The sequence below is a fragment of the Crotalus tigris genome, unplaced genomic scaffold (assembly GCF_016545835.1).
Source record: "Crotalus tigris isolate CLP2741 ecotype Arizona unplaced genomic scaffold, ASM1654583v1 scf7180000017947.1575755, whole genome shotgun sequence".
Classification (NCBI taxonomy): Eukaryota; Metazoa; Chordata; class Lepidosauria; order Squamata; family Viperidae; genus Crotalus; species Crotalus tigris.
The window spans coordinates 481,369-504,367 of record NW_024096739.1 but is presented as its reverse complement, the minus strand read 5'-3'; positions in this window follow the sequence as shown (position 1 = coordinate 504,367).

Genomic DNA, 22,999 nt, shown 5'->3' with positions numbered 1-22,999 from the left:
CAGTGGATACTTTATTCGTATGCCATATGTTCTCTGCTGCTATCTGCTGAATGTATTTTCTCCATTTGTCTTGTACCGACTGTAAGAATTTCCATCTTTCAGGATTTAGGTTTGTGTGATCTCATCAGACTGTGTGATCTCATCAGACTGCTGATTATAGAATGGTTGAAATTCAAAATATATAGCGTCTCCTTTCTTCATATTAATCCTTCCAGCTGACATATTTTTTAAATCCAGCTTTGCAAATTTCAAATTTTTAAACACTACAGATAATCCTTAACTTACAATCATTTGCTTAGTGACTATTGAAACTTACAATGGCACTGAAAAAAGTGACTTACAACTAGTTCTTGCACTTACAACCGTTGCAGCATCCTTATGGTCACAAGATCAAAATTCAGGCACTTGGCAAATGGCATGTATTTACGATGGTGGCAATGTCACAGGGTCATGTGATCACTGTTTGCAACTTTTTCAGCCATTTTATGGCAAGCAAAGTCATTGGGGAAACGGGATTCACTTGAGAACCTTATGAATCACTTCAGTGATTCACTTAACAAACGTAGGAGAAATGTTGTAAAACTGGGCACAACTCGGTTAACAACCACCTTGCTTAGCCAGAGAAATTTTGATCCCAACAGTGGTCGTAAATTGAGGACTGCCTATACTATAGTCTTCAGGGATTGACAGATGATCTCATTTATACATGGGAAAAACATCAAGCCATTTCCACACAGCTAATGGCAGAGCAACACACCATGTGACCTAGAGCTACTGGCAATCTGATTCTGAAGAGGAAAGTTAAACCATTTCTTTTAAAGTTATTTTTAAAAAAATAAAGGTAGAAAAAAACACAAGTCTTTAATTCCTTTTCCCAAGCTTATCAGTTTTATCAGTTCTCTTACTGAGTTGGTTTCCTCCCTAATTCAAAGTGAGATGCAGATTTTATTTTGACTGTGAAAACTGAGAAAAAGTAACCCTTCCCTTTCCCACAGGACAGAATTTAGAGGGATAGCAAGGATTTGTTTTCTTCCAGCTGCTAAGGTTTTCCTCTGAGGTTACTAAAAAAATGCTCATGGATCATCCACACCACCTTCAATAGCTGGTCCTTCTCTCCACTTAACATATTTAAATCACCTTTATGAGGAAGGCAAGAAGGTGCTCCAGCTAAAAAGAAAAATAATAATGCATTCTTCCAGTATTGAACAAAAGAAAATTATTGTAAATCCCAGGGAATCCCAGATAAATTAATAACACAAAAGGAAATTGAATTTCTGGGCAATCTGATGTACTAGACAAGATTTACTAGAAGGTGGATTAGAAAAATAGAGTTTTATGGCATTCACACTTGATACATTTTCCCAAAAGGCAGATGATGCTCAGCAGTGCTTCAAAAATGAACAATGGAAATACATTTTGTGTCTGCAGAAGTTGGAGGAAGCAGATGAAAAGCCATGTGTTTTGGGTAATCAATAGCTTACAACTCTGTTTGCTACTATTTTTGAGATATTTTAATCCAAATGTGTTGCCAACAAGTTTGTAGATATTCAAGACATCATCCTTTCACGTCTGTACTTTGAAAAACCTCTTCCTTCCTTCCTCCCTCCCTCCATGGATGTTTTCTACATACTTTAGTCCATTTCTCTAATTTTAGCAGAAAACCTGAGCTAGCCAGATTTCATAATCCTACAGTACATTTCGCAACAACGAAATAAAAATCTGGAGTTGATTTTCCCTGCTTTATATAAATTGTGTGCTGCTCTGTTTTAGCAGTGCTCCATAGATAGCATTTACAATACCAATGCTCTGAAGCGCGTTACACTAGGTAGTATGCAAAACCTAGTAGTATGCAAAACCTCTGTGATTAAGCTTGACATAAACAACTGCAAAGACTGAATGTTACAATACAGTTAAAATATTGCTTAATCAGATATTCTAGATCAGTGGTTCTCAACCTTTCTAATGCCGCGACCCCATAATACAGTTCCACATGTTGTGGTGACCCCCAACCACTTATACATCACCGGGTGCCAGGGGCGTGGCCAAAGAAAAGGGGGAAAAAATGGCGGACAGCCTTGTTTGCCGACCCCTGTGAAATGGTTATTCGACCCCAAATGGGGTCCCGACCCACAGGTTGAGAACCACTGTTCTAGATCTTTCAAAGTACTACAGGTCGTTCTCGACTTACAAAGACAATTGAGCTCAAATTTCTGTTGCTAAGTGAAACACTTGTTAAGTGAGTTTTGCCCCATTTTATGACCTTTCTTGCCACATTTATTAAGGGAATCACTGCAGTTGTTAAGTTAGTAATATGGTTGTTAATGAATCTGGCTTCCCCACTGACTTTGCTTGTCAGAAGGTTGTAAAAGGTGATCACATGACCCTGGGACAATGCAACCATCATACATATGAACCAGTTGCCAAGCCTCCAAATTTTGTTCACCTGACCAGGGGGATGCTGTAAGTGTGAAAAATGGTCATAAGTCACCTTTTCCAGTGCTTTGTAACTTTGAACTGTTATAAGTCAAGGACTACCTGTATTTCTATAATCCCTGAACATTGCCTCTGCTGACTGATCTGATGTAGGAATCCAAGCCAATTTCTTACACTGTAGAGCAGGGACCAGATGCGTCATGCGGAAGCCGTGCCCACCCCAGCTCTGGCAAGGGGAAAAAAGTCGTGATACATCGCATCATGTCATGTGATGCGGCAAGTTTGACATCTCTACTGTAGAGGAATTTAGCTCTAGCCTTGAGGAAGAGATGGGAGAGATGAAATGGGAAAATAGAAAATGTGAGAAAAAGCCTCAAACCAGGCCTTGCTTAGCCTTTTTCTTTAAAAAGAAGCAGTGTAGCATTCCTGATATCGCAGTGGTGTCTATCTCTTGATCTAGCTTTCCTCAAAACACATATAGTACAGATGATTACCTTATTTCAATATGCCTGTACTTACTGGACAAATTGCCCTCTTATCAATGTTGGTCTCCATTTAAAGAGAAAATCTGCTTGATGGCAATTCACCTGCTTGTTTGCTGCTTACCCAGAAGACAGAGCTCCAAAGCTTCAGTTCTGCATCTTCTTAATTTATTTTGAGTAATTTGGGGGAAGGTCTAATTGAAGTTGCCTTCCATGGAGCTTCCCATCTTTTCTTAATGCTTCTTCCATCTGGAAAAGATTCCTTCAAAATACAGCTTTGAATGTATAATGTGTTTTGATTTATCCATCAAAGACATGGTTTCAGCATTACCTGGAGCCTCCATTACACATTCTGGAACTCTTATCAGAAGAGCTAAAACACATCCTGGGAAATCTCATTAATCCAGCAATGAGCAAACTTCAAGCTTGCAGTTATCTTTGCGTTTTAGTAGTCTCCCAAGTTCATTAACTAAAACCAAGGTGCGACGAGATGCAAGCTGATGGCTTGGAGGTGGAAGCAAATCCCTATTGCACAACTGGGTCATAATAGTATAATGATCGCCAGAGGACTTATTCAAGATCCAGGATTTTAATTGGTGGTTGGAGCCATCTTCTTCCACTATAGGTAAATTCTTGTTTGAGTTGAACAATGTCTAATAATATCATGTACGCATTCATGAAGTTTTGTTGGTAACATGCAAACATAAGGTGCTATTGCCTTTTCCAACAGTGGATTACCATTCCTTTTTCTGGAATGTCTTGCTTAGTTTTTTTAACCTCTGCAACTTTAAGATGTGTGGACTTTAACTTGCTGAATTTCACAGGCAGCATGTTTGGCTGGGGAATTCTGGGAAATGAAGTCCATAAATCTTAAACTTGCTGAAGTGGATAAACATTGGTCTAGCTTATTCTCCTGAGATTGCCTAGTGGTTTCATTAACAGATGGTATACAGGCCCAATTCCATTTCATTTTTCTAGATCAACAAGGTTGACCAAATAATACCATCTAGTTGGGCAATTGTCTTCCCACTGCTTAAGAGGCATTTGAGACATTTGCTGATATTATTACAACTGGCTCATATATCTATTATAGATACTAGAATATAGGACAGCGGTTCTCAACCTGTGGGTCGGGACCCCATTTGGGGTTGAACGACCATTTCACGGGGGTCGCCAAACAACGCAGTCCGCCATTTTTTCCCCCCTTTTCCTTAGCTGTGCTACTCCCTTTTATTCTATTGGCTTTTGAAAGCCAATAGAATGGACTCTCTTGAATAGAGTCTAATTCTATTGGCTTTCAAGAGCCAAAAGGAATTGTCCAGGCTGCCTCTGCCCTGCTGAGCCCGCCAAAAGTCCCATTCTGCAAATGGTGCTGCACCAGTTGAATAGTCCTCGACTTACGACTGGTTGAGTAGTCCTCAACTTACGACTGGTTGGGGTCGTGGCATTAAAAAGGTTGAGAACCACTGATATAGGATATAAAATAATAGAGTTGGAAGAGACCTTGGAGGTCTTCTATCTAGTCAACTTTCTGCTCAGACAGGAAACCCTATACCATTTCAGATAAATGATTGTCCAATCTCTTCTTAAAAACTTCCAGTGTTGGAGCATTCACAATTTCTGGAGGCAAGTTGTTCCACTGATTAATTGTTCTCTCAGGAAATTTCTCCTTAGGTTGCTTCTCTCTTTGATTCATTTCCATCCATTGCTTCTTGTCCTGCCTTCAGGTTCTTTGGAGAATAGCTTGGTTTCCTCTTCTTTGTGGCAACCCCTGAGATATTGGAACACTAACTACTATCATGTTACCCCTAGTTCTTCTTTTCATTAAACTAGACGTACCCAATTCCAGCAACCATTCCTTATATGTTTTAGCCTCCAGTCTCTTAATGACTAGCCTATTGTCAATTCTGCTCTGTCCTTAATTTAGCTGAATTGTCTTGTCAAGATTACATTTATGATTTCTCAGACAATTTATCAGATTATCAGACTCAAGACACTTCTCCACTGCTCCTGATTCTACTCCCCCCCCCCCAGCTTTCAAAAGAAGCCTAAAGCCAACCAGCTGCTAGCCTTCAAAATACTGAGAGTATCATGATCCAAGCTGATCAACTGGAGCACAAAAGGACAGCATTTGACCCATCTCCTCATTCACATTTTTATTCTATGATGTGTGTACTTCAACCAACTGTTCCGGCAATATGCTATAAAACAAATCCATCTTAAGTAAAGGTTTGGATGACTGCTTTTATCTCTTTGGTGAAAGTAGAACTATACTTTCCATCTGATAGATGCATCAGACTTCCATAGGGGTAGGGGTGGAAACCTTTTTAAAAACTAATTGAAAGTAATAGAAACCATTTGTTTAAATAATGTCTTCCTCATGGCCCTGAAGAACAATAAAAGTTAGATTAATTGATAGCTTTTATACCTTCTACTGAAAATTAAAGTAAAACTTTTTTGCACAAATAATTTAGGAACTATACAAAATCCTTGGGCATCTAACTACTATCCAAATAGCAGCAGAAAGGCACCTCTGTGTGACACACTTCCCCTCCCCATGACTTGAATATGAGAATTGTTTACTTAAACTGTGAAGTGAACTAACTAGTGTGAGATAGGATTCACCTCCCCCCAATCACATTTCCTTTGACTCTCCTGTTTCAACCTTAACCGCCTCCCTCCCCTCATTGTGATTAAAGTTACGGAAGCCTTATACTTAATCCTGAGTTAAAGATTCCCAAATCCATTCTCACACATGAGAATAACACTTGAAGTGAGCAATAACTATCACATCATAAATGCACAAGTCAAAAGCAGCTGCTGAGTAGAGCTAATGCAGATGAGTGTCACCAATTGATCAGCAAACAATCTGATATGTGCCTCTATATTTTACAGAGATAGAATCTATTATGCTTTTCCTGACATTGAAAAAACTAGTATCTTTTTCTTCTAGGATATATATACTAGGACACTCAGTATATACTCACTTAATACAGTACTTACAGATCAAGTGATCAATCTAGGAACGTTCAGATACAGTCTTTCTGTTGCAAAATAAATCTGGGATCCAAGGCAAGATATTTTTTTAAAGAAAGTTTGTGCAGTATCTGTGTGTGCCAAAGCAGCATAAAATGAAGTACTATGAAATATTTTACATCTTAATAAGCAAAAGAGCACAAACATCAAATCAAATCAAATTTGAGGGCTTCAGAGAGTGCAATATTATTAAAAGCTGGAAATGGAGTGAAACAGCACATATTAATTGTATTAGGTTGGAGTATCCTGGGGTCCATGGCTGCCTTTCAAGATTTTCCCAGCAGGCTTCCAACAAGCAAAATTGATGGAGGAGGCTGGATTTGCTAAACAATTGAGTGTTTCACTTAACAATTACAGTTATTCGCTTAACAACCATATTAAAAAAAGATTGTATAATCAGCCATGATTCACTTAACAACATCCTTGTTTAGCAATGGAAATTCTGGTTCTTATTGTCATAAATTGAGGACTACCTGTAATTCCGTGAGGCTGGATTTGCAGAGATGGCTTTGGTCCTCACTGCCTCCTAGTAGTATTTGCCGACATGATACGTGCAAGCTGCGAGGACATACTACAGGTTCCTAACCTTGGAGACCAGCTTTCCCAATCCCAGCCTGCTCACTCCAGAACAGCTGGCTTCCTAAGATCAGAATGGCTCCTTCTCTACTATCGTATAGAAAAACAGGGAAGATCATGCTTTTCTGCAGAATCTTTGGAAAGAACAGTGTGTAAGACTAACACTATCTTTTGGGGACTGGCCAAACATGATGTTATTTAACTATTTATTATTGTGGTTTTACAACACATGATATATTGATCATAGCTTGCCTAGAGTCTAGAGGGAAGGTAAGATAAAATATATTAAATAAACCCAGATTTCCCTTTTCCCCCCCAATTGGCCAGTGATTTACTTGCCTACTTCTTTTACAGGTAGTCCTTGATTTACCATTCATTTAGCCACCATTCAAAGTTACAACAGCACTAAAAAAAGTAAGTTATGACTAGTCCTTGCACGTATGACTATTGTGGCATCCTGACAGTCACATGATCAAAGTCAATGGGGAAAACAAGGTTCACTTAATGACCAAATGAATCATTAACAACTGCAGTGATTCACTTAATATAGAATTGCTGTATCAATGAGATGGTTGGCATGGAAAATGAATGAATAAATGAATGAATGAATAAAAAATATAGTGGCAAAGAAGCTCATAAAATTAGGTGTGGCTCACTTAACAACAATCTTGCTTAGCAATGAAAATTCTGGTCATAATTCTGGTGGTAAATCAAGGACTACCTGTAGTTACTTTAGAGAGCAGACTCGGCGTTTAGCAGCTAAGACTATGGGAAAGGGATGAAAATCAGATGGATTGCTGAATTAATCAAACTATTCTCCAAAGCACCAGAAGGCAGGACAAGAAACAATGGATGGAAATTAATCAAGGAGAGAAGCAGCCTAGAACTAAGGAGAAACTTCCTAACAGTGAGGAGAATGAATCAGTGAAATGACTTGCCTCCAGAAGTTGTAGGTGCTTCATCACTGGAGGTTTTCAAAAAAAGACTGACTAACCATTTATTTGAAATGGTATAAGGCACGGGTCGGCAACCCGTGGCTCTGGAGTCACATGCGGCTCTTTCAGCCGTCTCCTGCAGCTCCCTGTCCTCAGCCACCATGTGCAGTCTGAAAAAAAAAGTAGGACTAAAAAAGGTCAACCAATCAATTCAAACTTCTCATGAAGTTTGAATTGATTGGTTGAACTTCTTTGGTTTGTGGGACTGCCTACAAACCTCTTTCCTTCTTCAGATTGCACGTGGTGGCAGCGGAGGAAGAGCCGGGAGGATTGCTGGAAAGGTGGAAGAACCTGGGTAAGGAGCCGTGTGTGGCCAGTCTCGGGATGCCTCTTCCCTTCCCGGTAGGTCTCCCCTCGCCCTGCTCCGACGCAGCCTCTAGTAGTTGGGGGGGTTGCCAGGGGTCTTGGTAGCTTCCCCACTCTGCCCAAGCCTTTCGGCCGTCTCGCAGGTCGAGAGATTTCCCCGTGGTGCCCTTTCCCCATCTGCTGCACAGCACCTCTTGGCCGTCCTCCCGCTGCTGCTGCTGTGCTGTCTGCCACCCTGCCCCAGCTCGGGCCGGGCAGCTGCACCCCTTCGCCGTCCTCCCACTGCCACCGCTGCTGCCGGGCTCTCCGCTGCCCTGCCCCACCTCGGCCCGGGCGGCCGCAGTCCTTCGCTATCCTCCTGCTGCTGCCGCTGCCGCAGGGCTCTCCACCGCCCTGCCCCACCTCGGCCCAGGCAGCCGCGCCCCTTCACCATCCTCCTCCTGCTGCAGGGGTCTCCGCCACCCTGCCCCACCTCAGCCCGGGTGGCTGCAGCCTTTTGCTGTCCTCCTGTTGTTGCCGCCGTCACTGCTGGTCACGCTGAATGAGGTCAGAGAGGAGGCGGCAGCGACCGGGCAGTCATGGTCCTTAGCCATCCACTTGCCACCGCCGCCACTGCCGCAGATCCACAGTGCCTGGGCTGATGGGAAGGGGATGTGGGATATTTGGGGCCTAAAAAGTTTTCCAGGATAGGCTCGGGGCTGGCCCTCTTTCCCTGGCCGCAGGAGAAGGGGTGGCGCAGGGTCTCCACTCAGGCGGGCGGGCGGGCAAGTGAAACCCTGAAACCTTTCACATTTGTTTGCAAAAAGAAGCACACCGCATTAGCTGGCACTGCAGGGGGTGGTCTCACGGCAACGCTGACAATCCGGGCCATGCACCACCGGCGTCTTCTTCTGCAGTTAGCAAACAAGAGGCGTTTGCATCTGCAACACCCTTTGGGAAGGGTTAACCATGACCTATGATGGGACCAGCCCTGTTCCCGTTTCTGCCCTGGTTTGATAAATTGAGCTGGAAGGGAGGGGACACTTCTCCTGCCCAGGTGAGCCCAGAGTAGAAGTATTGCAACATTCGTTCTACCAAAAACAGGGCAGAGTTGAAAGTGCACGTTCCCAGCAGGTATTAAATTGGTCTGGATCAGCATTTCCCAACTGCAGCAACATTCGGCCCCGGGGAGGGGGAGCTGGACAGGGACAGGGCTGGTGCATGTGTTGCCTTAGGCTCCACTCTTTAATCAAGCCCGTTACGTTTGTGTGCGCATGTGCGTGCATGTGCACATTTTGTGGCTCCTAGTTTTTCCTTTTGTGAGGGAAACGGGTCCAAGTGGCTCTTTCCCCCTTTCAGGTTGCCTACCCCTGGTATAAGGTCTCTTGCTTGTGCAGGAATTAGAATACCTCCAAGATCCCTTCAAACTCTATTATTCTATGTTCTATGTTCTACTTGTTTGCACTCACTTTTGCAGTTGATACAAAAGGACAATAGCAAATTTACAGCAGACATCCTATAAATTAAGTGATGGGCTTCTTTTAACATACATGCCCAGCAGCCCAGGAACAACTAGGAACAGCCCTGCAACCAGTTCTAGTGGAATAGAAGATTACTGCTGATGTTTAATTATCTCATGTTCAAAAGAGCCCCTTTCTAACTTCTGCAGCTGGAACATGATGTTTAGAGTCATTCCTGTGGCCCTGTACACAGGAAACGCTACATGCCAATGGTTTAGCCATGTGATCATCCTTGGGGGCATTGGATGAATTGTGGGAGTTGCTGTCCTTGCACTCATGTGAGCACACCATATGGATGAGTCACTCTCACAAAGGCTTTTGATGTGGAAGCAGCCACAAGAATTAGTCCAAAGAAATTGGTCCTTGGTTGCAAATTGCTGTGTTGAAGCAGGCTCCAAGGGTGCACCAGATGACAGCTCTGTGGGCTTAGAGCTGGGAAAAGAAATGAACAAACAAGAACAGGGGAAAAGCCCAGGAAGAATCTGCTCTCTCCCAGCCCTCCCCAACCATCCTGAACCAGGACACAATAATTCTGCAGCCAGCAAAAGAAAATAGTTGCATGAACAGGCGTGATTCCCCAGTACAGAAAACCCTGTTCATGCCTTGAATATCCAGTGTGTCTGGAGACAGACCCTGAAAGTACTGTTGAAAGTCGTACATTATATCTGCTAACTTAGAATATGATCCTATCAAGAACGTAAGAAAGGCCCTTCAAATCCCAGTATATTATGAAACCACCACTGGGTACAGTCAGGAAGCTCAGAAACATGGATAGGAGAGCAATTTTAAGTCGCCTAGAGGAGCCCCAGATGAGTGGCAAATAAATTTAACAAATAATTAGCCTTCTTGTTTATGATGGAATAATCGCTATAATCATTGCAAGCTTCTATAGAGTGCTAATACAGGAAATCCTCCACTTACAACCAGTCATTTAGCGGCCATTCAAAGTTACAATGGTACCCGTGAAAGCTATTGACGTCCAGTTCCAAAGTTACAAAATCATGTGGATGCATTTGGGGCACTTGGCACCTGGTCTGCATTTATGGCCATTTGCAACGCCATGTGAACACATGATTGTGAAATACAACATTTTGTTTTCAGAAACTGGTGTTTACTTCCAGTTTCTTGGGGGGGGGAACCCATGGATAACAAAGGGTTTGCTTAATAACCATGGCATTCACTTTAGGACTGCTGCATTTGTTTTACAACCACTGCAGAAAAGGCTCTAAACTCGAGGCTGGTCATGTGAGGATCCATTTTACAATCATAATGACATTACCATAATTGGCAGGAACAATTACAGTCATACATCGAGGATTCCCAGTAGGACATAAGAATGCAGATAGGAGTCATCTCAATATATGTGTGTGTACCCGTGCTGGGGTGTGTGTGTAGAGTCTATGCCAACTCACCACGGGCAACTCACTACGGCCAACTCGCCATGGGACTATTTGCTGAAGGACAAGAGTTACACTAATATCAAAGAAATGGTGGGACAGAATAATTAAAGGAAGGGTGTAAGAGGAGGGACAGAATGAAATGTGAATGACCAAAATGAAAATATTTTTTATTTATTTTAAATAATTAAATTGAATAACGAATTGGCCACAGTGAATTGGCTGCAGCAGGTTGTTTCATTCCCCCCTCTCTCTCTCTCTCTCTCTCTCTCTCTCTCTCTCTCTCTCCCTCCCTCCCTCCCTCCCTCCCTCCCTCTCTCTCTCTCTCTCTCTCTCTCTCCCTCTCTCTCTCTGTGTGTTTGTGTATAATAACTAATATAAAGTAAGAAATAGAAATCAAAGAGAAACATAAGGTGCAAGAAAAGGCAATAAACTTGGAGAAAAATAGAAAAATAGAAGTAGCTTCCACTTTTCTTTGCAGTAGTAACTACAGTTATAAATTTACCTCCTACTCTGTGGTTATAGCATAACTCTCTTCTTTCTATAATCTATCCTGTCTAAACATCAAAATGATACATCATATGTTCATTTTTTTCTGTTCATACAAAAAGTTTACGAGGGATTTCCAGTCAACAATAAATGAATATATATTTTTTCCTTTGATCAAAGTAGTCAATTTAGCTATTTCAGTAAATTCTATCATTTTCACCAACCAGAATGGAAACCCCTAAACAATGAATGAAGATATTTTTTTTCTCTGTTGCTTGCACTGCAGCAATGGGCTTTCCTAGCATCCTACCTTCTGCAAACATGGTGGCTCCATTAGGCCAATATTCTCAACCCAAGTTAACGGAATAACAGAATTGGAAGGGGTCTAGGAAGTCTTCTAGTCCATTTTCTTGCTCAGGCAGGAAACCCTGTATCATTTCAAACAATCTTTGTCCAATCTCTTCTTTAAAAAAACTCCCATAGCTTCTGGAGACAAGTCGTTCCACTGATTAATTGTTCTAATTGGCAGGAAATTTCTCCTTAGTTCTAGATTGGTTCTCTTCCTGATTAGTTTCTTGTCCTGCCTTCAGGTGTTTTGGAGAATAGGTTGATTCCCTCTTCTTTGTAGTAAGCCCTTAGACATTGAAACACTGCTATTATGTCATCCTCAGTCCTTCTTTTCATTAAACTAGACATGTCCAATTCCTGCAACCCTTCTTCATATGTTTTAGTCTTCAGTTCCTAATCATCTTTGTTGCTCTTCTCTGCACTCTTTCTAGTGAGTCTCAACTTCTTTTTTATATTTTTGACATAGGACTAGATGATTCTTGGCCCACTGAGGTTCCAAACCTTTGGAAGACTGAGGAAAATTGCATTATGATATCAAGGGCTATGACAAGCTTATCCTCCATGAAATGTATTTATTTATTAAATAATATATTGCATGGTGCCACAATCAAAAATATCTCTTGGCAGATAAAATATACAATGTCAAACAATAGCAATAATACTCAAACTTATATACTGCTCCATAGTGCTTTACAGCACTCACTGAGCAGTTTGCAATGTCAGCATATCATCCCGAACAATCTGGATCCTAATTTTACTGACCTCGGAAGGATGGAAGGCTAAGTCAACCTAGAGGCAGTCAGGATCGAACTTCAGGCTGTGGGTGGAGTTAGCTTGGAATACTGCATTCTACCCATTGCACACACACATACCATAAGCAGTTGGGTTGTATTCTAGAAATAAGCCAACAATCAAAAACAATTCAAATAATTCTGTTAACAGCCACTGAGGAAGCTCTTTTAGTGGCAAGTTTTTAAAAATTTGACAAAATAGCATCTTTCTCTATCTTCTCAAGTCTATCCTTATGCTCAAATATCTTTTTCTAGAGCGGCAAACAAAATAACATGCAGTTTACAAGACACAACTACAAAACAATCCCCAGACTATGCAAACCCAACCAGACTACAAAAGGATAAATAAATAAATAGTGGCAAACCGCCATCTTTCTGAGAAATCTCAGTCAGCAAATGATCAATCTCCTATTCTGCTTCTCAGGGATTGTCACTACCCATCCCAAGTCTCGGTGGTCATGGATATATTTCAAAGAGAGGAGTAAGTAAAGGGCAACTTTTGGCCAGGCAAAAGAACTGGCTTATCTCCCATTGCACATTTTTCAAGTATACAGAAGAGATGGTATTTTTTAGAATATAAAAGCCCTGAATCTAGGGAGGACTTGTGTTCTCTCTCTCTCTCTCTCTCTCTCTCTCTCTCTCTCTCTCTCTCTCTCTCTCTCTCTCTCTCTCTCTCTCTCTCTCTCTCCCTCCCTCCCTCCCTCTCTCTCTCTCCCCTTTTGTCTCATTCTCTCTCCAACATTTTTCCCCTGCCCACCCCCTTCCCAGCAAATCCTTCACATGAGTTTTTGATAAAGCAGTTCTGTCAAACAAGGACTGAATAAATCACGATGTGTTACCAAAAAACATTACAGCTTTTAAAACAACCACCATGGCATTCTACCCCACAGACCGATGAGCCAGGGGATGCCAGATCCCTGACGCTCCGCAGCCATGCTGGAGCCAGCACACATCTGGAGTGCAGTAAACGTACCCAGAAGCAAGAAAGCAGCTCTGTCAGGGTCAGGAGTACAGAGAGCGGCTGCTGACACCAGGCGCCACCCCAAAACCCACATGCATTTCCTTATGTAAACACATGTGGGCCAAGAGGCATCCGCAGTCACCTTTCTCCCTGGCAAGCCCCATAAAACCGCCAGCGAAGTAGAGGAACAATGTCACTATTATTGTTTTAGAGAAATTCTTCCAAAAGTAAGAAAGCAAAGCTGGATTGCCTGTGTAGACTGCCTGTATGAAAGGAAAGGAAAGGAAAGGAAAGGAAAGGAGGGGAAGGGAAGGAAAAGAAAGGAAAGGAAAGGAGGGGAAGGGAAGGGAAATGAGGAACGGAAAGAGAAAGGAAAGGAAAGAAGGGAAGGGAAGGGAAGAAGAAAATGAAATGAAATGAGGAAAGGAAAGGAAAGGAAGGGAAGAAGGGAAGGGAGGGGACGGGAAGGGAAGGGAAGAAGGAAAGGAAATGAGGAAAGGAAAGAGAAAGGAAAGGAAAGGAAAAAGGGAAGGGAAGAAGAAAATGAAATGAAATGAGGAAAGGAAAGGAAGAAAGGAAGGGAGGGGAAGGGAAGGGAAGGGAAATGAGGAAAGGGAAGAGAAAGGGAAGGGAAGAAGAAAATGAAATGAAATGAGGAAAGGAAAGGAAGAAAGGAAGGGAGGGGAAGGGAAGGGAAGGGAAATGAGGAAAGGGAAGAGAAAGGGAAGGGAAGAAGAAAATGAAATGAAATGAGGAAAGGAAAGAAAGGAAGGGAAGAAGGGAAGGGAGGGGAAGGGAAGGGAAGAAGGAAAGGAAATGAGGAAAGGAAAGAGAAAGGAAAGGAAAGGAAAGAAGGGAAGGAAAGAAGAAAATGAAATGAAATGAAATGAGGAAAGGAAAGGAAGAAGGGAAGGGAGGGGAAGGGAAGGGAAGAAGGAAAGGAAATGAGGAAAGGAAGGAGAAAGAGAAAGGAAAGGAAAGAAGGGAAGGGAGGAAGAAAATGAAATGAAATGAGGAAAGGAAAGGAAATGAAAGGATTTCTAAATCATGGGAAGGGAAAGTTGCCATAGTCCTGAGCCCATTTCCTCTATCCTCTTTGACTTATTTCAGAATGTGAATAAGGAAAATATATAAAATGTTGCATTTTCCTCTACCCACAAATCATAGGAGTGGGGTTGACAGTGTTCTGGTTTCTTTTTAGCTCTCCCATCTTATGAAGGTGGGTTTACATGTTTTGGTGTTTCTACACTTGTGATGCAGAGCTGAAATAACAAAATCCTTTATGCTTGAGATCTGGTTAAACTTCTCCTAAGAGCACCCTGCCTTTCCTCTGCCTTTTGGGAGGAAAAAAAAAAGGGTGGGGGCCTCCAAAGAAGACCAAATTGGCAGGTGTTTTTTTTTTCAAAAAGGGGGTGTCTCAATTCAGTCTTAACTGTGGTCATATTTATTTTTTGTTACATCATCATCCATCCCAGATTAGAATAATAAAATCCTAGATCTGGAAGGACCACTGAGGTCATCAGATTCAACGCCTTGCTAAGTGCAGGAATCCAAATTAACTGGTTAGCTGCAATCTGCATTATCCAACTGGGAATGAAGCCCTTTAACCATAAAGGTGAGCCAATTCTGGCATAGGCCCCCAATATAAAGCAGTTTCCTGAATGTTGTGTTATATAGTTTTGAAGCTCTCAAGTTTATCAGTAATAGGAAATTCTGAAGTAGCCTTTTCATACAGAATGTGTTCCAATGAACAAGGCCAAGTGTTGGTTTAAAAATGGCATTTTGTAGCTATTTCCTTTACTGATGTCATCTGATGTTACAGATGTCATCTCTCTTTCTCTTTCTCTCTCTTTCTGTCTTATGGCTATGTCCCAAATGCAGGCTGTTTCTTTGCAATCCTCTCCCTTAAGCAGATAGCATGTGTTTTAGAAATAAGCAACAGCAATCAAAATAATTCAAATAATTCTGTTAACACCCACCGAAGAAGCTTTTTTTAGTGACTAGTTTTAAAAAGCTTGACAAAAAGAGTATCTTTCTCTACCTTCTCAGCTCTATTCTTATACTCAAATATCTTTTTTTAAAGCTGCAAACAAAATGATGTGCAAAGTTTTAAAAGACACAACTACAAGCAACAGAACTTTAAAATAAGCCACAAGGAAATAAAAGGCCACTTCAGCAATTTAGTTTGAAAGTATATAAGCAATTAAAAATATTTTGGTACTGTGTATGAAGAGTTAGGGTATTCCCAGTTGCAATGTATGGCTGTGAAAGTTGGACCATAAGAAAGGCTGAGCGCCAAAGAATTGAGGCCTTTGAACTATGGTGCTGGAGAAGACTCCTGCGAGTCCCCTGGACTGCAAGGCTATCAAACTGGTCAGTCCAAGATGAGATCAACCCCGACTGCTCTTTAGAAGGCCAGATCCTGAAGTTGAAGCTCAAATACTCTGGCCACCTAATGAGAAGGAAGGACTCACTGGAGAAGAGCCTAATGCTGGAAAAGATTGAGGGCAATAGAAGAAGGGGACGACAGAGAATGAGATGGCTGGATGGAGTCACTGAAGCAGTAGGTGTGAGCTTAAATGGACTCCAGAAGATAGTAGAGGACAGGAAGACCTGGAGGAATGTTGACCATGGGGTCGTGATGGGTCGGACACAACTTCGCAACTAACAACAACAACATGAAGAGTTAATACATATTACACAAAAGCCTCACATTGAATATGTCTTTCTCTATGGTTGTATATGTGTGTGTACATGCTTAATCATTAGGAGGAGGAATGAAGAGAGGAGAGAAGAAGGAAAGAGCTGTGGGTTGATGGTATCTTCTATGCTTCAGACGATTCTCTTTCCTCCAGGAATATTCATCGTGAGAGTTTTTTTTAAAAAAATTAAAATGGTGGTCATGACCACAGGGCTTTAACAGTGTGGTTGCAACTGCTGTAGTGACTTTTTTTCCTTCTCTCCTATGGACACTTTGTCTTTTTCTGTATGGCTGCAAATCAAGGCCATTTTACAGGAACAAATGGTAGACTCTGGACCCCCTAATTTGCTCATTCCCTTGTTTATTCAAGTATTTATGCCCCTTTCAACAAAGAACTTGAATCCATTTATGAACAAAAAAACTACAAAACAAAATCACATCTAGTAGGACCAATTCAGACAGCTCTTAAACAAATCCATATCCCCTGTTGAACAATCGTATTTTTTAAAGTATTTGTAAAGGCTGGGAAATTGGGGGAGCCATCCATATTATGGTTTTGATTTTCAAATGACCAGAAAGACAAATTCTTTTCATTCAAGGCTGTAAAATGATTAATTTAAAACATAATCCCATGAATTATGACAAAATGTTGAGCACCCACCCCAACTCCCCCCAAAAAGCTGTCTTGTTCTCCAGGCCACTGGCTTCAATTAACACAAAACAATACTGAACAGACAAAAAATTACATTGAGATTGGATGCCATGAGAAGACACTGTGAGAATGTATATATGCCTATGGGGGTAGGTAAGAGATGTGCAGATAAATGTTCTTTCTCTGAACCTCTGATGGTCTTGAAATACAAACACACCTGGCCAGATTGGAGGGATAGCAGATTAAGAGTTAGAAATCCTTCACATCCCTTTCTTTCTTTCTTTCTTTCTTTCTTTCTTTCTTTCTTTCTTTCTTTCTTTCTTTCTTTCTTTCTTCCTTCCTTCCTTCCTTCCTTCCTTCCTTCCTTCCTTCCTTCCTCTTTCTCTCTCTCTCTCTCTCTCTCTCTCTCTCTCTCTCTCTCTCTCTTTCTTTCTTTCAAAACTGAGGTTCTGGCACATATAGTCTCGAAATGGGTAGGGCTGCCACAAAGGAAGAAAAAAAAAGAAAGCCCTACCCTAATTGTTCCACAAAAATGACAATGCCTGATGCCTGGGTGTCCTGGCATCTCAAAAATGGGGTGGCATGGCAGGGGAAAGTTTCATAAGGGTCAAAGCATTCTCACAAATTTCTCAGAACTTTGATGTTGCAACTTAGATATTTTGTATACCACACCTAGAACACAAGTAAAGTTTAGGTTAAAGAGCTTAGTTGGCAATATTTGGAGGAATGACTCATGGTTTCCATTTTCTGCTCAGAGTTGACATAGATGAAAAGGAAAAAGTTGAACCAGTTGTGTGGTTGTTTCCAAAACTTCAAACAGGAAATATGTGTATTCCTTCTCTTTTGTAAGGTGCTCAATAACAATGGGCTAGCTTATGGCTGGCTCAGGAATTCTGGGAGTTGAAGTCTACAAGTCATAAAAGGATCATCATTCCCCACTCCTGGGCTAGCTTGTCATCCCAGTAGGTGAGGGCTGCTTCTGAGATGGTGAACTTGATAATCTGTGGACAGAGCAATAAGTTAGTCCCAGTCTCAATTCATACTGTAGTAAACACTGGTTGTTCTATAAGTAAAAATGTAAAGTGTCCTTTGATTCAGGCTCAACCCTTAGGGACTTCATATTCTTGGCAAATTCTGAGAAATGATTTGTCACTGCCTTCTTTTGTGATGTTTGAAAAACCTATTGTCTAGCCTACAGCCTTGGAATTTCTTCTTAGTTTCTCTCATCTCAAGGTCAACCAGAGGCTAAAGCACTTTGAGGATTGGTTTAGATGCTCTTCTACTCTGATGGTATTTATTGTTTTACTGCAGCTTAAGTAGCTTCATGCAGACAAGGTGGGGCACATTGATGCAAGTGGAGGAAGCATCTTGCCATGACATGTTCTGCCTCAGTGGTTCTTATGTGCTCTTCCACAGCGGTCCAGGATGCCCCTTTACCATCCTGATCATTCTTCTCACTGCTCGTTTTTATTTTGCCTGTATAGGAAACTGGACCATAGTATCTGTCATTCTCTATTTTTTAAAAAATAAAATCTTGGATGAGCGCTTGATACGTAGACCAAATAACTCTAGGCATCATGTTACTGATAGCAAGGCCAGAAGAGATTACATTAAAAAACAAACACACCAATTGGCAATAGTCAGCATATCAATTGGCAGTAGTCTTTTGTGAAGAAAATATCAGTCACTTCTTTTTCAAAGATACATGCTAGCAGTATACAGTCAGCAGCACAAAATACACTTGCTCTGAGTGTTTGGCATAGGATGCACTGTAAAGATGCTCACATTTAGGACTGGTTGGTTTCCTGTGTTTCAGCATGGGATGAAAGCAGGAGCATCTGGACATGTAGACTCATCCCTACTCATGCAGACTCTTGTAGAAATACGTCAGTGAAGCACAGCAGAGGCAGGAATTTGACCTAGGGGAAGAAGTTTAAATCTTATTCATTCATAAAGATTATAGTGTGGTTAACTCACATAGCCATATTTACAGACTACTTAAAGGTAAGGCATGGCTATTCCCCAAACAGTTACCACTCTGAGTCCCTTGGACCAGAAAGACTGCAAAGATTGTAGTTATAACACTTATGGATGTTGTATATTTATATTGGTGTGAGAAACTGAAGGAGATGGGTTATTTGTGGTACCACCTCTCCTTGTGGTTTACAATATTGAGGAGCTCCTACAAAGATGAGGGAATCAAACTATTTTCCAAAGCACTAAAAGACAGGACAAGAAACAAAGGTTGGAAACTAACCAAGGAGAGAAGCAACCTAGAACTAAGGAGAAATTTCCTATTGGTGAAAGCAATCAACAAATGAAATAGCTTGCCTCCAGAAGTTGTGGGTGCTCCATCACTGGAGGCTTTCAAAAAGAGACTGGACAACCATTTGTCTGAAATGGTATCTGGTCTCCTACTTGATAATATTCTATGTTCTATGCTTGTCCCACCACTTCAAATAGAATGGATGCATTGCAGGTCACTTCCCTTAAAGGTTGCCATCCTGTAGGACCTCAAAAATGAGCTTTTTCTGTGGCTGTCTTTGGAACAACACCCTCCCCCAAAATTGGAAGGTCTCCACCCTATTAGCCTTCCAAAGGGCTATGAAAACCTAGCTATGCACCCAAACAGTCGGCTAGGATGGAAGTGAGCCTAGCAGCAGCAGCAGCAACAACAACAACAACAATAATAATGGTGGAGGTGTGATAAAGCAAGAAAATATTGGAGTAGGATTCATACATTAATACAGAAAAGACTGTCAATAAGACATAAAGATCCCAAGTCATTAAAGGCTTTACATACAGGTAATAAAACTTTGAATTGTATACTGATGAAATCATCAGTTTGAAAATCCAAAACAAGAGAGTAACAGAATAATAGAGTTGGAAGAGACCTTGAAAGTCTTCTAGTCCAAACCCCTGCTCAAGCAGGAAACCATATACCATTTCAGACAAATGGTTGTCCAATCTCTTCCTAAAAATCTCCATTGTTGGAGCACCCACAATTTCTGGAGGCAAGTCTTTCCACTGATTAATTGTTCTAACTGTGAGGAAATTTCTCCTTAGTTCTAGGTTGGTTCTCTTCTTGAGTGGTTTCCATTCTTTGTTTCTTGTCCTGCCCTCAGGTGCTTTGAAGAATAGGTTGATCCCTCTTCCTTAAACAAACCATGCTTTTGACTTCTGCATGGCCTGAAGATGTTGGATATGTTTCAAGGGAAGATCCATATAAAGCAAATTATGGTAGCCCAACCTGGAGATATCCAAAGCATGCACTACCATAGCATGGTGATGTCTAAAAGGAAAGGGCAGACCTGATGAAGTTGCCACATTGATAGAAGCAGCTCCAGATGAGACCATTTATCTGAGATGACATGGAGGGATATTGGTTTGAGCGTTGGACACTTGAATTACCATCATTCTTCAGAGTTGATTAAGATGGTATTTCTCAACAATTTTATGACTAACAGAGATGCATTAGACTGATGAGGCTTGATTTCACTCTTCAAATCATGATGCAGCCCATGAGATGGGAGAGCAAAGAAGAATAGCAAAGCACTTGTGCACTAAAGAACATTTATCACAGCAAGAACCCTTGCACAGTTTGGGTTTAGGAGCAAGAAAAAATTAAATTTAAATATGAAATAATAAAATTGCATTTGTAGTTCTCATTGTTGACTAGAGATTGACTATTGGACTCTGTTGTAGCCCCAATTAACTCTCAGTTTGATATGAAATTGGCATAACTAATAAACAGTAAGAAAATTCCTTTAGTTAATTTATTTCTCCCTCTCCTCCCCTCTCCTTGGAAAAATAGGATTTTTTTTCTCCTGGTGGGACCCAGGTTCTTTGACAGAGTGATTGGTAAAGATTTAAGATACAGAAGACTGAAAACCGCAAGATTAGGGTGACCTTGTTTCTTAACAGAAATGTTTCTCAGAAGAGAGGATGTAAAGCTATATTTTGCAGGAAAGCCAATCTGATGGTTAAACATATTTTTAAAAGTGTCTCGGAACACAGGACTTTAGCAGAGCTTCCCAAGTGGTTTGAAGGGTTTCAAAACTCTTTTCTGCATCATTTTATCTTATCTAGTATGGAATAAAGCAGCTGGATAGGAAATTCTCCTGTCCTGCTAAGCATATTGCAAAACTCAAGGGACTATTAAAAGTCCTTGCAGTCATGAAGCTGGGAGGGATGAAAAGTTTCTCATAAATTGGTCAGATCCCACAACTTTATGACAAGAGGGAACTGTGCTGCATATGCTGTTTGGCAAAGCTGTTCCATTTCTTCTTCATGCTTATTTAGTAGTCATGAATATTCCAGACCAAACAGTGTTTCAAAATTCAGGTGCACATCCATTACCCTAAACAGAATTTCTAAGCCTTTGTGGTAATCTGCATAGATTTCTATGGAGTATGTTTACCTGAAAAAGTCCAAAATGCTGTGCAAATTCAGTGCCAAAGAGATTTAAGTTGGCATGTGGAACAAAATGATCAAACAAAGACCAATTGTATTAAGTAGCTGAATATGCACTATCTTTTTTTAATGCAATCCCTGAGGCTTTGTAGAATTTAGGATATTTTTGGCTTGGGAAAGAGAGGCAGAGAAGGGGAAGGTTTACACATATGTGTTTTTGAATGTATGCAGTGCTGCTTAATGAACTTCTAATCACTGAAACCCCCTTTTCCAAATTAAAACTACAGACTACATTTGAAAAGATTGGTTCCAGCTTCTAAAATAACAGGAAATTTAAAGATGTTGTGATGGTTGAATTCTGCAGAAAACAGCAACAGCCACCATGATAATTTATTTTCCCAAAATGAATTGTAAATGCCAGAAAGAAAGTTGTTGGCTGATCCTCCCAAGTATACCAAGACAGATCTCTTACTGTATATACAAGTATCCAATCATTTGAACTCCACTTATCTACAATCTGAAGTGGTAGAGTCTAGGTTGAGGTTAACCACTTCATTCAGCACTTGCCTAGATCCCTACATTTCATCACTCCCTCCAACCATGAATGCAAGTGACGATGTTAATAGCTACCTCATGTCATGTGGGAAAGAAATTAGAAACCTGGGAACAAGACTGGAATGGAGCCTCCTGATCAGAGTCACTCCATGCTGGCTGCAGTAGTGGCTGACTTCCTAAATTGCACTAAACCAAAACCAGATCAATCACACACCACTTGGCTGTTGTGTTTCTTGTCTCACATACTAAGAATTCTGAAATGCTCTTAGCCACCATTTAAGCCAGCAGGCTCTGTAAAGTAGTTATTATTTTTTTGTTGCAAACATCCACAAATGTTATCTGTGGCGATTCTTAGTCATCCAGGTCATGGTTCTCTCAAAGGTGCTTTGTTTCTTCAAAAGACAGCTGGACTGGTTTTTTTCTTGAGGAAGAAGAAAACATGTTGCTTCTCGTGCAAGAAGCTTCATCAGTTCTGATGGCAGGGACATGGAAAGATATGTTCCAATTGCACCCAGATTCAGGTGATCCCAAGAACACAGATAAACCCCCAAGTGGCCTCAACAGCTCTCAGAGAGTGCTAAAAACCAGAAGACTGCAAAGAAACACAATTCTTCCATCTCCCCACCATCCAGTCTCAATTGTCAGTACCTATCCTTCCATCCACCCTGCCATTAGAACTGATGAAACGTCTGGCTTCCGGTTTTTGCGTCTGCAGCACATGGCTGCACAAGAGCGGACCTCCACTCCCCACTGCTAGTTTCTTCCTGCTTCGGGGACCCTAGATAGGTCTGAAGTTGCCCCGGAAAGGTGACTGTGAAGGAGCAGCGCCCCAACGATCACAAAACTATGGCAATCACTTCATTTGATCTAGGAAAAGCCCCCCAAACCCGATAGGAGAAAGGCTAGTGTGAGATCAGTGTCTAGCTCGAGCTGCTTGCAGCCAAAGTCCCAGAGCATGAACCTAAACATCGGTGAACAGTGTGCTTGGAATTGGTGAGAGTACTGATCTTCTTTCTTCTATTTCCAGTCTAAATCTACAATTAAAAAATACCCAGGAAACAACAACAAAGGAACAAACAAATCAGACAGCAGATTACAAACTAGAAGAGTATGATCAAATTGATAAAATAACAAAGGAAAAGAATTACAATTTGACACAAACAGGAAAAAATCTACAAGGTTCCGATACAACAAGAAAAATGGAATTATTAGGAGAACTATTCCCAACAACATTTGTAAAAATACAGAAACTGTTGGTGAGTGGATTACATCAATTTGGAAAATTACTTGGCAAAAGAAGAAGATCAGAGACAGATATAAGAGATTTGACTCGCCCTGCCTGATGGACTATTACGTGAATAAACA